Genomic DNA, 15,573 nt, shown 5'->3' on the forward strand with positions numbered 1-15,573 from the left:
AAACGTAATTTTGTGATCTTGTGTTTAGAAACCATTATGAGACTGTCATCATCAGATTTATTGTTGATTTTAATGACAATTTTTAGTCAGAGACTTGGTGATAATCTTTGTGGAGTGGTGTTTCCCTGTTCATGGATAAAGGAGCTGAGCTGCTTATCTGAGAGGCATTTTAAAGGACTGATTCGCGTGAACTCGCCAAGAAGGGACTTTGATGACGTGGACATTTCACTGGCTAAATGTGACTTTATTTCAGCTGTGGTATAGTTTGATTCAAGAGGGTCCACATTAACACAGCTATTTAGCCAATTCATTATTCACACTATTTCTCTAGGCTATTTCTCTAATAATAACAATAATAATATTTCCTTATTCTTTTCATGGTGTCTGATAACCCTTGAGGAAGTGCAGCCAGCCATTGTTGGGAGTTTACAATGAATTTCATCAGAAAAAAAAAAAAAAATATTGCTAAGACAAGATACCATTCCAGTCTGTGTAGTATGGTGTTAGTCCTTAAAAAGGCTATTTGTTTTGTGAGAAGTACACATAGATATATAAAAAACACAATACTGACATGCATTATAATGAATTATTTAAAAACATGATGTCTTCAGAAATAATAACAGTAATAATAAAATCATATTCATTTGTTCTTCAAAAGGGGCGTTTGAAACTCTGACCTGATGGAAGCTGCTGAAACTCATTGTATCTGCTATCACATGTTGCAGCTGCTGATGTTGAAAGTGAAAATAAGAGCAAGACATTAACACATTGCTATTTGCATAGTCGATAGAAGGAGGTGCAAGTCAGCCACAGAGAATAACAAGAGAGAGACTGAGAGACCGGGGCTATTCCCTTTCTCACTCTAGACTAATTAGCATTTAGAGGAAGCCACAACATTTATACAACTCAGGTACTGAGATCAATCTACTGAAGTGAAGGTAAGCAAAAAAAGGTAAGTGATACTAATTTATTCTGTGTATTATAGCATTTGTATAGCTCATCTAAAAGCAGACACCTTGTCCAATGGCTTACATTCAACTAAAGCACATCAGTGGATTGTTCATGTTTCAGAAGGTTGATAATAAACCAGTGTGATTTCATCTAAGGGTTTTCTGTGTTAGAGTGTCCTGTGAGGGTTATATTTAAATTTAAAAGGGGAAAAGGCCGTATGCAAAATGTAATATATATGGTCATATAAAGTAAAAACCTATATGAAACCTGTTAGAAATTGGAACAATTTCATAAAATATTGATATATCAATTTCATATATATATATATATATATATATATATATATATATATATATATATATATATATATATATATATATATATAAACACAACAGTTCTTTCTCGTCCTTGAATCTGATTGCCGATATACAGCCATATCCCACTGCTACTTGTGTGATATATACAGTATATATATCAGGGGTGTTTCCTCCAAGGAGGCAAGGGAGGCAGTGTCTCCTCAAAAAATTAGATGAGAAATAAAATTGTAATACAAAAATAAAACACCAATATTAAAAAATATAAAATTAAAAAGCGTATAAATCACTCATTTTTTCGAAGAAACACTGTCCAAAAGCGACACCAGCAGGTAAAGTAACAGCGGGAATCCGTGTCTCTCTCGCCTCATCTGAGCCCATTGAGTTTTAACCGACCAATTAAAGCATGCGTTGAGTTTGGTGGGGGTAATTGAAAATGAATGGGGGAAATCACGTGAGATGCCTCCATAGTGATATGATTGGATATGAGTGTTCGTCTGTGATTGGTTCATGCGATAAATCCCACCTCTTGTGTTTGTGCATGTTCTGAATGAACAATATAACCAACTGTTACGTCAAAATAAGACTTAAAATGGCATGAAAATGTGATCTCTGGGAGTTTTTAGTAATATTAATATTAATTATTAATATTACTAAATATTAATATTAATATAACTAAATATGAATATGAATTATTAAATTAATAATCAGTAAATAAATAAATCTGTCTGTGACCAATAATTACAGAGCTTTGATGACTGATGATCTGAAAAATTCAAAAAGTTAAAAGTTAACTATTAAAAAGAATAGCTGAACATAAGTTCACAAATAAAATATATATTTTTTTAATTGTTACTGCCTTGAGATAATAATTTGGAATAAATGTAAAATGCTTAAAAACACTAACTTGATGACGTTCATGCTTAGCTTTAATAAATAATATAAAATTATATATATATAATATATATATATATATATATATATATATATATATATATTGTGTGTTTAAGTCATTTTAAAATCTATTTTCATTTCAGTATATATCTTTATATATGAATTTTTGCCATTGTTGCAATAGGATAGTACAGACAGACAAGAAGTGAAGTGGTATGGAGAGGGGGAAGGGATTGGGAAAGATGCTTGAGTCGTCCAAAGCGTGGTCATGCCAAATGTTGGAGTGCAGCCAGTAAAAAAATTTGTTATATGCACATACAGTTTGTAAAAAAATAAAAACCCCTTCCCATTTTGCTACAGTATTTACATTGTTCTAATAAATTAGCATATATAACTAAAATATATATTGTTGACCATATACAGCTGACACATATAATAACACCTAAAAAAATCATCATATAGATATCAGCATATGTACATCTATAAATTTTATATTCATGTACACAGAAAATGTATGTGAAAATTATATATGGCCTTATAGGTAACATTTATGGCAATATCACTCTCGAAAGGGCAATACATGTCCTATATATTACGTTTGCATATGGGAGGACATATAAAGGAGTATATGCACATCTTGGAAATTACTGTATTGTGTACTGTAGAATTGTTGGAATATTTATCAACCCACCTTAACTTTTTACTTTTAATACACTACAGTTACTGTAGTATTTTAAATGTGTGTTTATTTGCTCAGCAGCTCCATCTCCAGTCACAATGGCCAAACCACCGTCTATGGACAAACCAGAATGCTTCATTGACACAGAGTCAGGTGGGAAGCTGTGTGTCAAGGAGTCAGCACTGCAGATGCTGCAGAAGATCGAGCAGCCAGTGGTGGTGGTGGCTGTGGTGGGACTCTACCGCACCGGGAAGTCCTACCTGATGAACCGCCTCGCAGGAAAACAAACAGGTTGGACCTACATGTAAACAGGCAGCACTGACAACATCCAAAAGTTTAAGAGAAAGATCATGGACTTCAAATGAATGACCTCCCATGCATATTAGTCATTGTGTTTGTGTGTTTGGAATTATTAGGGTTTGCATTGGGCAGCACAATTGAGTCTAAGACTAAGGGCATCTGGATGTGGTGTGTGCCCCATCCCACTAAAGCAGGGACAACTCTGGTGCTGCTGGACACTGAGGGACTTGGAGATGTGGACAAGGTGATGTAACAGCCCAACTAAAACAGAGTAGTTATTTTAACATAAGCCGATTCACAGAACACATTTACTTAATATGGCTTTTAAAACATATCTATTGTCACTACAACTAATTTGTGCTGATTTAGTCCTGCTAAAATAGTGCTCAAATTCAAGTTTGTAGTCACATTTTGTAATTCCATCTCAGGGGGACTCAAAGCATGACAGCAACATCTTCTGTCTTGCTGTGTTACTGAGCAGCACTCTGGTCTACAACAGTCGAGGGACGATTGACAACAGGGCTGTAGAGGAGCTACAGTATCCTTCCAATAAACTAGATACCTACTAATCTCATAGCTTTATATAATACCTTATTAATTAGCTGATTCTTCATTCATATTAATGAGTACAAATCCAACACAAGTTTGTTGTCAAAGTAAGATGTCACTTTTTGGAAGGTGCTGCATGTATGTTTCATTGCCAGGTGCAATTACAGTCAGTTATGAGGAAATGCAATAAGTTTTTTGTTTTGTTTTGTTTTGTTTTGTTTTGTTTTGTTGTTTTTGAGAAATGTGCAGAAAGAAAAAGAAAAATGAGGGTGTGACTGCATCCTTAATAACTAGGCTTGGTGATACTGAAAGTTATTTAGCACTGGTCTGTGAATTTGTGCAGTACTTGTACTTAATGGAATGACTTGTTTGTGTAGTTAGAATATGCATCATGATTTATTTGACAGCTGCTTTGTGTTCATGCCTGAACAAACTGTCAGATATGTCACTGAACTTACGGAGTGCATCAAGGTCAAATCATCAAATAATGATGCTGATGATTCGGGCGAGTTTGTGAAGTTCTTCCCTAGTTTCATCTGGGCTGTGAGGGACTTCACCCTGGAGCGAAAGATTGACGGCAATGATGCAACAGAGGATGAGTACCTAGAGTTTGCTCTGAAACTGAAACCTGGTAATTAAACAAATATACCAAAGATTTTAAGAGCCCTCACAATGAGTTTGTGTGACTAGTTTTTGTCAACAAGTTTGTCAACATCTTTTGCTACTGTTTTAACATTTACAATACACTTTGGTAGTAAAGATGGTACTCAACCAAAACAAATCTTTTGCTGCAGTGGGTAATGCCATATTTCTGTGACAAACTCAATTTAACCGCAGACTTACAAGATACCAGGCAAACATATCAAAGTTCATTTTCTCCAGTAGCAGTCAACCTTTGCTTGTCAGTGTTCAGATTTCTAGATTTCACCGTTTCAGTTGGCAGGTAAAAAGAAAAAACACTGTAATTTAATTTCACAGAAACAAATTTAATAGGGGAGAGTGGGGTGTTTTGAGCCTATGGGGAAGTTGAGCCACCCCTTGTTTCTAGGCAACCATAAACATAAATGGTCATGTGGATTAAAAACACACTCAAGTTTTAAGAAAAACAAATAATTAAATTAATAAAACATGCTTGTAAGCAGTGTTATAAATAACTAAATCCAAGATAGGAAAATGAAGATGAAAGGACTGAAACTACTGCAAATAAAAACTGAAACAATTGCCTTCAAAACTAACTAAAACAAAAAATAAAACACACATTAACTAAATTTCGTCACTATGGTGTCTGAACCAGGTCTAAACTCGACAATAACAATAGTCAGTGACAGCCTATGACCACTATATACTACCATAGTATAAAATGGTGCCAGAAGAGCACGTCATCCTCTTCTTCGTCTTCACAAGACCGTTTTTTTATGTTAGCACCTGGCTAAGCATGCTTAGAGTGTATGCTTTCTAGTTTTTTGTTCATCACGTGACAGACCCGTAAGCTTAACCTATGCAGTCTGAGCCGGAAACAGAATTGATTAGTTCATCTCCTGAGTCTTCGGGTTCGAGTCATTCATTTATTATGTGGCAGCCCCGTAAGCTTAACCTATGCAAGTCTGAGCCAGAAAGAGACTTAATAATAATAACCAACTCTTTATTAAAACATTCAGTGTTATGGAAAAGAACCATCATGACAGAAATTCACACATTTATGAACTGTGAGAAGTAAAAAAATAAAATTTGAGACCAGAAACACATCACGTAACTGTAAGAGTAAGTAATAATTATAATGAAAATGATAATAATAATAATAGTAATAATAATAATAATAACTATGCAACCCTTTGTAATGAAAGGACTAATTTCTCTGTCCATTGCTGTCACATAATTTAACAAAAGAACGAACGACTTGAAAGACTCGAGAGATTAACTAATCAATTCTCTTTCGGGCTCAGACTGCATTGGTTAAAGCTTATGGGCCTCCCCAATAAGGTCCCTTTCTCAATTTGTGGCCTATGAGCATCCTTGATTAATGACTCTAGTTTGTGTTCGGTACCCCTTGCCCCTGAGTTGGGTGATGCTGAATACCCTGCTCCATGGGGTCCCCTTCCTTAATGGAGCCTCGTTGACTGTCAAGGCCTTGGAGCCAATCTATGTCAAGATGTCAGTCTCGCAATGAACCTCCCTAATAAGCCACCTGTAGGGTTGGGTCTGATGATTATCCCTTCGATTCAGAAGGCCGTCACTCTGAGTATGCTGTTCCCTAAGTCAGTAAGCACAAAAGCACTCCCTTCACCATGAGGGTCTCTACACTGTGTGCTCGCTCTTTATAGCTACTGATGTTCATGCAGGTTAAGCTTGGTGAGTACTCCTCTTCTTTTAGAGTAGTGTGTTCTGTTCCCTAGAGCTTTGTGCTGCAGTCAAACCAGGTCGTTAGGCCCTTGGTGGGCCTCCTTTATGGGCTGTCCTTCAGGTCGAGCCTGGCAGGAATCCCTTCTCAGAAGGTTGTCACTAAGAATATGCCGCTCCCTAAAGGGTGAGCACGATAGTACTCTCTCATTGTAGAGAGTTATTGCACATATAGTTTGAGCATGCTTAGTACTCCTCTTGCTGTAGAGAGTCATTTTGCAGAGCTCCGTGGTGTAGTAAAATCAGGTTGCAGGTTCTTTGTAGGCCTTACTGAGGACCTGCACTTATGATTAAGCTTGATAGTGCTCACTTCACTCCAGAGGGTAATGGGGAGAGTTGAACATTTCAGTCCCCCTTATTAAGAAAAAATGTTTTATGTAAGTATCTTGCTCTTCAGAGCTGCATGCTATCAATTTGAAGAATTCTCTGTGAAGCCTCCTTGGTTACCATACTTCCGTCTCTGACCAGTGGAAGTTGATTATTGTCTGGTCATCAGCAATTTCCCTTACATTGGACACCTTTATTGTGTGTCGAGTCAGAGACTACAGGCTTTAGGCAGACACATCGTTGGCTATCCTGTTGCTTTCCTCGAAGTTAGGGGTACACATAGGAGTCTCCTAAGTGGCAGGCCAGGGTCTGGTAGAAAGGGTAATGGAATCGTACTATATATGATTCCAAGCGTTTGAACTCTGCCCTAGGGCCAGGCTTGTTAATCCTGGCCAGTCCTTAGAAGGTAAGTCCCTTTGTTAGGGTATGCAGCTTGGGCTTTTTGGCTGAAGGGGCTACTCCAACAGGCCCCCGTGGAGTTGATCCTTAGTGGTTGCCTTTGGACATAATGGAATGCATTACCTTCCGCATGGAAGCATGAGTATTTGGTTCCCCATATCGAACTCTAGAGGATGTGGTGTGTGTTCCCATTTAAAAGGGAATGTCTCAGGTTATGACAATGAAAATTTATTTATATAGCACAATTAATTTCAATTTCTGTCGACCAATGTGCTTTCCAGTAAACCATTAAAAACAGAAAACCACACAACAAACAAACAGTAAAATTATAAATCATACAAAAATCCCATCATAAAAATACTTTAGAAAATAAGAATGTCTTTAGTCTGGACTTAAAAATATTAACAGAAGAAGCTTGTCTAATGGAGAGTGGTAAGGTGTTCCAAAGCCTGGGGAAAGCAATACAGAAAGCATGATCACCCCTGCACTTCGGCCTCGACTTAGAAATAACCAACAGAATCCTGGTTGGAAGACCGAAGGGATTTAATGGGTTGATAATCAGTCAGTAACTCACATAGATAGGTAGGGGCCAAACCATTTCGAAATTTATAAACAAGGAGCAAAATTTTTAAATCCACTCTAAAATGAACAGGCAACCAGTGTAGTGAGCATAAAAAAGGAGTAAAATAGTTTACTCAGGGATTGCGCATATATCACATTAATCATTCCAGCTTTGGACTTTAAAATAAGGGAAATTGCTGCAAAACATTTATTCAATATAGCGTGTAGGTAAAATGAGTAAATAAATCCACACAAACCATCAGATGAAAACCGTGTGAGTGATTCAGCTGTATCACGTCCTCTCTCTTTGACTTTCTCTTCACATCGGTGCATCTAGAGCTGCTGCATGTTAATTGCCTAAATGGTCATTGTTGCATCATCACAAAAATTTATTATTTTCACTTCTTTTCAAACCATTTGGAACGCTTTTCTGTGCGCTCACAGTCACATCCAAAGCGCGTGCTGCAAGTACCAAATTGAGAAAGAACTGTCGGTTTAGTCTTAAGTTAATGTAAACAGTTGCAAAATAAAACGCATGTGAATCAATATAGGATCCGTGAAAAAGGTCTTGTGACAGCAGCCTATAATAAACCTCACTGGTCTTGACTATAAATAATGTTTTGTTTAATAACTTTTAATATTAATATACAGTTTATTTAATTTCTGTAGCCTATTTAAAACACGTTCATATTTTAGAAAATATAATTAATATTTGCATCATTATTCATTTATTTTATCCACTGGCGACCCACCCGCAAATAATCAGAATGCATTTTTTATTACCTGACCCACCCGACCTGCGGAATATTCGCAGTGCCCGCGAATATAACCACCATCCGTCCATCACTACTGAGGACGTTCCCCATAGCAGCCGCTAGAGAACACCCTTACCCATCTCAGGGAACCGTTATTAGTTCCCATATTTTAGTGTTTGCACTCTCAAGAACTCTGAAGTTTACTTGCTTTTGCAACATTGAGCACTGTAGCAAATGAACACGCAAACAATTTGGCCAATCATAGGTGTTTAAGTTATTCAGAATCTGGTCTATACTGCTTAAAATATTTTCATTCAAGCACAAGTTCACTGACTGAGCAGTGCTTAACACTCCCAAGTCCTCTCATTATAATCAACAATGTGCATACCTGATGTAAATACAAGATTAATTGTAGTCCACTTCAGTGATTTACAATGAGTTTACGCAATAAAGCATAAGTCTGAAATTGTAATTGACAACTTAAGTGATTTTAAAAGGGATGGTTTTTACATTTTATTCACTCACACATCTCTTGTCCCCATGTTGAGAGAAATCGGGAGTGAGGTGCAGAGGCACTTCCTTCAGCCTAAGGTTTAATGATTTCACTTTTCTGAAAGGGCCTTTACAGTATAATTTTTCTACAGTATACAAATATAACAGCTGTTGATCAATCGGAATCAAGGACTGGAACTAACTGTTTTATAAATAATATTTTCACATAAATTCAGATATGGCTAAATGATAAATTCCCGTATGACTGGGTTGTATTTACTGCCACGGACTTGCATCTATGGTACACATGGCAGGAATAGGCATTTTGGTTGACAGCCTACTTTACTTAGTGTTTTGTAATCTGTAAATAGAGAGAAGCAACAGCGTGCATTTATCTGTTCTAGGCACTTAAAAAAAAGTGATGGAGTACAACCTGCCCAGGGAGTGCATCCAAAACTACTTCCCCTCCAGAAAGTGCTTCACTTTCCCATTTCCAACTGCCCCAGAGAATGTGTCACGTCTTGAAAAGTTGGATTCTGCTGACATGTCCTCTGAGTTCCTGGAGGTCACAGACAATTTCTGCAAGTATGTCTTTCAGAAGAGTGATGTGAAAAAGCTGAAAGATGGAATCACAGTATCTGGCAGAGGTGATTCAAAAGAAAATTTAAAGAGTTTGCATACACTTACAGATTGTTCAATACCCTTTCCTTAACATTGTGTTTAACTTCTTTACTTCTCTGCAGTTCTGGGATATCTAGCAAAAAATTATGTGGACACCATCTCCAGTGGAGTTGTGCCATGTCTGGAGAATGCTGTGATTGCCATGGCAATGATCGAAAATGAGGCTGCAGTGAAGGACGGGCTTGAAGTTTACCAGAGTGGAATGGAGAAGCTGAAGGACTCCTTTCCTCTGGAACTAAAGGATGTGTCCTCAGAACACCAACATCTCAGCAGCACAGCGACACAAACCTTCATGAAGCGTTCATTCAGGGACAATGATGGGAGTTACCTGAAAACTCTAGAGGTAAGCAGGAACTCTTAACATATTTCCAGTTTCAGTTCTTTTAGGTTGATGCTGTGAACTGTTGACTGTTGACACTAGGCAAACAGGAAAAAAAACATCTCTTCTGGACCTTTGTTGGTTCTGAATACATGCAAACCTAATAATCATTATGATTATTTGTATGCCCTCTTCTGCCATGCCATTAACTGCCACCAAAGGCCACCTCAATTTGAAGTACCTTTGGAAACCAGCCTTCATTTTGTGGACTTCATTCATCTTATTATTTAGGATGCATGAAGTGTATGCTTTGCATCCTCCAGTCACCCACAATCCTTTACACACATTCCAGTTCATGAAGAAACAGATGAAAAATGAGTTGACACTGAGCACCCTCGGGTCAATAATGAACTGCCAGGTCATTTGCAGAATCAAATCACTTAGGGTGCTTCTTAAATTAGTGAGGCAGCTCAGATTGGCATCTTTACACAACAAGACTCAACCCTCTGGGGTCTGAAGGTGCTTTTGGGCCCAGGAGAAGTTTTGACATTTGTGCTTTTTTTTTTTTTTTTTTTAGTTTTAAACACATTAATAGCTAAATCTTATTACACTGCATTCAGCACAAACTGTGTTACAAAAATATGTAAGCATCATGTATGTATGTTTGTACTTTTGAGAAAACAATATTTATGCATTGTTAGTAAAAAAAAAAAAAAAAAAAAAAAATAATATATATATATATATATATATATATATATATATATATATATATATATATATATAATTATATATATATATATAATTTATTTGTATTTTTTTAAGAAAAATGTGACTGTGGGGAAACTGTAACTGTAAGAAAGAATTTGAGGAAATTAAGAAAATAGATTTTTGTTTGCAGTTTATTTACAACAGTGCCAATATAATCAAAATGTAAACTAGATTAAAAAGTTTGTAGACAAACTTTAAGTTGGCTAGAAAGTTTGAAAAAGTTTTAAAAGCTTGCAGTCTGAAGGTTTTCAGTTTGAAGTAGTTTGAAAGTTAAAATAGTTCTAAAGATTAAAGTTTGAATGTTTTCAAGGCAATGCAGTTTATCAGAAAAACATATAGCTATAAAACATTTTAACATTATTAACATGTTACTAGCATGTTGCTAGTATGTTGCTAGCACAGTTAACATTACTAGCATGTTAGTAGCATGATTAGCAAGTTACTAGCATGTTTCTAGCATGATTAGCATGTTACTAGCATGTTGTTAACATAATTAACAAGTTACTAACATGGTGTTAGCATTTTGTTAATATCATTAGCATGTTACTAGCATGTTGTTTGCTTGCATGATTCTAGCATGAGTAACAAGTTACTAGTATGTTGTTAACATGTTTTTAACATAAGCAAGTTACTAGCATGTTGTTAGCATGATTAACAAGTTATTAGAATGTTGCTAGTATGTTTCTAGCATGTTTAGCAAGTTGTTAACATGTCTAGCATGATAAGCAAGTTACTAGCATTTTGATAGCATGTTTTCGAACATGATTAGCAAATAACTAGCATGTTGTTAGCATGATTAGCATGTTATTAACATGATTCTAGCATGATTATCATGTTTCTAGCATGATGCTAGCATGTTTCTAGCATGTTTATCAAGTTACTAGCATGTTGTTAGCACGAATAGCATGTTACTAGCATGTTGTTAACGTGTTTCAATGCTAATCCAGCTAAAACCAGTTGATTCAGTAAAAATAAAAATAAAAACAGCTAAAAACCAGCTAAGACCAGCATGGCCTGCTAAAAAAGTGGCCAAAACCACTTTAAAACCAGCTTGGGAGACCAGCCAAAGTAGTCAATCATCATAGCTGTTTTTTTCAGTAGGGAGTTATTACGCTTTGCTATAGCAATAGACAGCTTAAATACACCACAAGTCTTATTGTATAAAAGTTTTCACCCCCTCAATGAAAATCTATGGGATTTTAGGTGGATTTGATAGTCTGGTTTACGGAAACCGTAAGTCAGATCAGGTAGAAAAGATAAAGCAACTTGGGCCGGATTATCCACTGGACACTGAATTGAGTTCTTTTGTATCTTCTTGCACTTGAATGCTTTAAAATCACTTGAATGTTTAAATTCAAGGCAAGGCTTAGCCCACCAGTGGGAGCACAGTAACATGTTCAAGTACCTGCAGCATCATACACTCATGTGTAAATGTGTTTTCATGAGGTTTTCAAAAATAAAGCTCGCTTGAGGAAAGTGTACCCCTGTGAAAATATATTCATAATTTATAATATTTATATTCAAGTTCATAGATTTGATATTTATATAGTAGTTGAAAACAGCTCTGTGAGAAATTCATAGTAAAGTTCATAAAAAGTTAATAGTCTGACCTTCTCCATCAATTTTAATTCTATTTCCTTTAGAAAGACCGTTGGTTAGCTAGCTCATTTAAAATATCCTAAACTTTTTTTGACCCTGCCTCTTAAAAGAATCGGAATCGAGAATCGTTAGGAACCGGAATCGAAACAAGGAATCGAAATCGGAATCAGAATCATTCAAATTCAAACGATACCCAACCCTAGGGAACACAGACAGTTGACATACGATTCCCATTCAGTGTACCTCATTAACAGAAGTCAGTTAATAAAAAAAAATATAAAAATATTATTTCATGACAGTGGGGGTGGAAACCTTTACTATTTAGCCATGTAGACTTACTATTCATTAAATTTATGCTGTGTGGGACAGAAGTGCTGGTCTAGGAAAGACAGCCTCACTGGGATGCAGCCTTCTTTAAGAAGCACCCATAGGTGAAATGTCCTCTGATGCATTATAAAACTGAGAACTGCTACTTACATGCTACATGTTATGTTTTTAGGAAAAGATTAATAAACTTTTTGATGGATATTTGCGTCAAAATGAGGAGGCTTCAAAGAGACAATGTGAGGATCTCCTGTCATACCTCTCTGGACCAATGACAGAAAAACTCAAGCAGGGTTTTTATGCCAAACCTGGCGGCTATGATCTCTTCTGCAAGGATCTGGAGGACATTGTGAAGAATTACAACAGTCAGGCTAATAAAGAAGTCAAGGTCTTGCCTTTATTACTCAGCATTATAGTAATATGATCGCTTTCATCATCATAGTCATAATTGTCCATTTTTGTCTGTTTGTTTATATCAATAGGCTGAAGAGGTCCTAGGGGAGTTTTTGAAACAGAAATCTGTGGATTCTAAAGCCATTCTGCAGGCAGACAAAAAACTGTCTGAGAAGGAAAAAAAGATTAAGGGTGAGATTGTTAAACCTTCAAATCCCATTTTCCCTGTTTCAAAAAGTGCTTAAATGTTTAGTTACTTGTGAAAGTACTGCTGGACAATGAAGAACTCTGAGACATGAGCAAGATGATGTCACAGCCAAATTAATTTAACACCAGCTACAAGTAGCATCAAATGCTACAAGCTGTTTTCAAAGGTAGAAGATTTACACCTGGCAATAATAATTGCAATCTATGGTGGCTATTTATGCCATTGTCATCACTAATCAAGGTCAATGTGAACAAGACCAACACTTTCACCTCTTCAAGCTTTATTTGTATGGTTCAAGTAAAAACAGAAAGAAATGTCCATTTTAAAGTGTGCATTAGTATGTTTAAAGTCATCCACAGTAGTGTTTTCTTTATAGGACAATCATGTTTAACAGATATTACCTTAATCATTCTTTATTCCTTAGAATAAAATAGAGAAGAAACTCAAACCATGAGACTAAGGATCTATCTCATTTCTTTCTTTCCTTCTCTTTTTGCCAATGAAAAACCAGAGCAAACCGAGAAAGCAGTCCTCCTGGAGCAGGAAATCAAAGTTAAAGAAGAGAAGCAGCGACAGCTAGAAGAGAAGATGGAGGCGGAGAGACGGAGTAATGAAGAGAGGATGAGGCAGATGAAGGAGAAGATGGATGAGGAGATGAAACTTCAGAGAGAGGAGGCTGAGCATGCAATGGAGAGTAAACTGAGGGAGCAGGCTGCTCTGTTGGAGAAGGGATTTAAGGAGAAGGCAGACAGGATGAACGAGGAGATGGAGGAGTTTAAGAGGCAGAATGCTGAAGCTGAGAGTAATAGAGCTAGAGAGTTTGCAGAGATGTTAAAGAATTCCAACACTAGACACGAGGAATCAATGGCTATGATGATGCAGCAACACAGAGAACAGATGAAGGCCATACAGGAGATGAATACAGGCTCTTCAGACGGATGTAGTATCTTGTGAAATGTAGCAATTCTGTGACCTCCAAACTCAGGCATTTAATTGCACAATGCAATTTCAATATACAGTCATGTGAAAAAGAAAGAACACCCTATTGAATTACATGGTTTTCCATATTAGGACATAATGAAAAATCTGGGAAAAAAATGGAAAATAAAACCTCAAATTTACAACACATGACATATCACACCGTCATTATTTATATATTATTATATATAAAAAAAAATGGCAAATGCCTTGTGTGACAAACTGATGATTCAATTGCTTGTAGATCCACTTTTAGAAGCAATTACTTGAAGTAATCATTTTCTGTATGACTTTATCAGTCTCTCAAATCATTCTGGAGGAATTTTGGCCCACTCTTCTTTAAAAAATTGCTCCAGTTTATTAGGTTTGTGGCTCTGTAGCTACAAAATATGCCCTAAATCATCACCCTTCCAACATCGTTCTTGACTTTTGGTATGAGGTGTTTGTGCTGATATGCTCTTTTGGCTTTGACCAAATGTGATGCTCAGCATTATGGCCAACCATCTTCGCTTTGGTCTCTTGTCTGTCCAAAGGTCATTGTTCTAGAAGTCTTATGGTTTATTTGGATGCAACTTTGCAAACGTAAACTATCCTGCCATGATCTTTATAGAGAGAAGAGGCTTTCTTCGGCAACCAAACATGCCTTACTTATCTGGTGTTTTTCTTGTTGTAATTTCACAAACTTTATCATTTAACATGTTAACTGAGGCCTGTAGTGTCTGAGGTGTAGTTCTTGGGTTGTCTGCAATTTCCCCAAAAGTATTATATGGTCTGATCCATAGAGTGAATTTCCTGGGACGTCCACTCCTGGGTAGATTGGTGTCTGTCTTGAATGTCTTCCACTTGTGAATAATTTTCTCACTGTGGAATGATGGACTTCAAATTGTTTATAAATGGCTGTATTACCCTTCCCAGATTGATGGCAGCAACAATTGCTTCTCTAAGATGATTGCTGATTTCTTTCCTCTTTGGCATTGTGTTAACACAAACCTGAAGACTCTAGACCAGCAAACTACAAAACTTCTGCTTTTACAGAGGCGCTCACACTTGCTGATGATCAGTTAATCAAAGGTATTTGATTAGCAGTGTCTGATCGTTACTTTCCCTTTTAATTCCTATGATAACAGTAAAGGTGTCCTTGGTTTGTCACCCCTGACTTTTCCATTTTGGCCTAGTTTTTGTTATATAAATAATGACACAGTGTGATATGTCACGTGATGTTGTTCATCTGAGGTTTTATTTTCCAAATTTTAAGACCCGCCAAGGACCAATTCAATAGGGTGTTCTTTCTTTTTCACATGACTGTATATAGATGCATACTTTTACAATAAAGCAGTACAATTGATCTTTTGCTATCTCCACATCAAACAGTGATTCCATGATTTTGGATATGATGGAATAGGAAATTTCATTTTCACTTCATAAGCATGTTTTGTGTATCCAGTATAAAGGGCCTATGATCTATCATAATGACATGTTTATTTGACATTATTAATTAAATATAAACAGCCACAATTAAGGTTAACTACTAATAATTTTTCCTGTGTGTGTAGTTAAGAATGTGAAAGCTGAAAACTATGAAACTATGCCAGCTGTATGTTCCACTAACCAATACAATAAAAATAACGAAAGGAGTTTTTCAAATTATGCAATGGAAGATTTGTATGTACCAAGCTCTGACCCAA

The 15,573-nt window shown here is 36.4% G+C and overlaps 1 pseudogene; it reads left to right on the plus strand.

Moving 5' to 3' along the window:
- On the plus strand, window positions 1–14,064 carry LOC109083502 (annotated as a pseudogene).
- The last annotated feature ends 1,509 nt before the right edge of the window (window positions 14,065–15,573 follow it).

This window comes from Cyprinus carpio, chromosome A4 (assembly GCF_018340385.1).
Source record: "Cyprinus carpio isolate SPL01 chromosome A4, ASM1834038v1, whole genome shotgun sequence".
In the NCBI taxonomy this organism is placed as follows: Eukaryota; Metazoa; Chordata; class Actinopteri; order Cypriniformes; family Cyprinidae; genus Cyprinus; species Cyprinus carpio.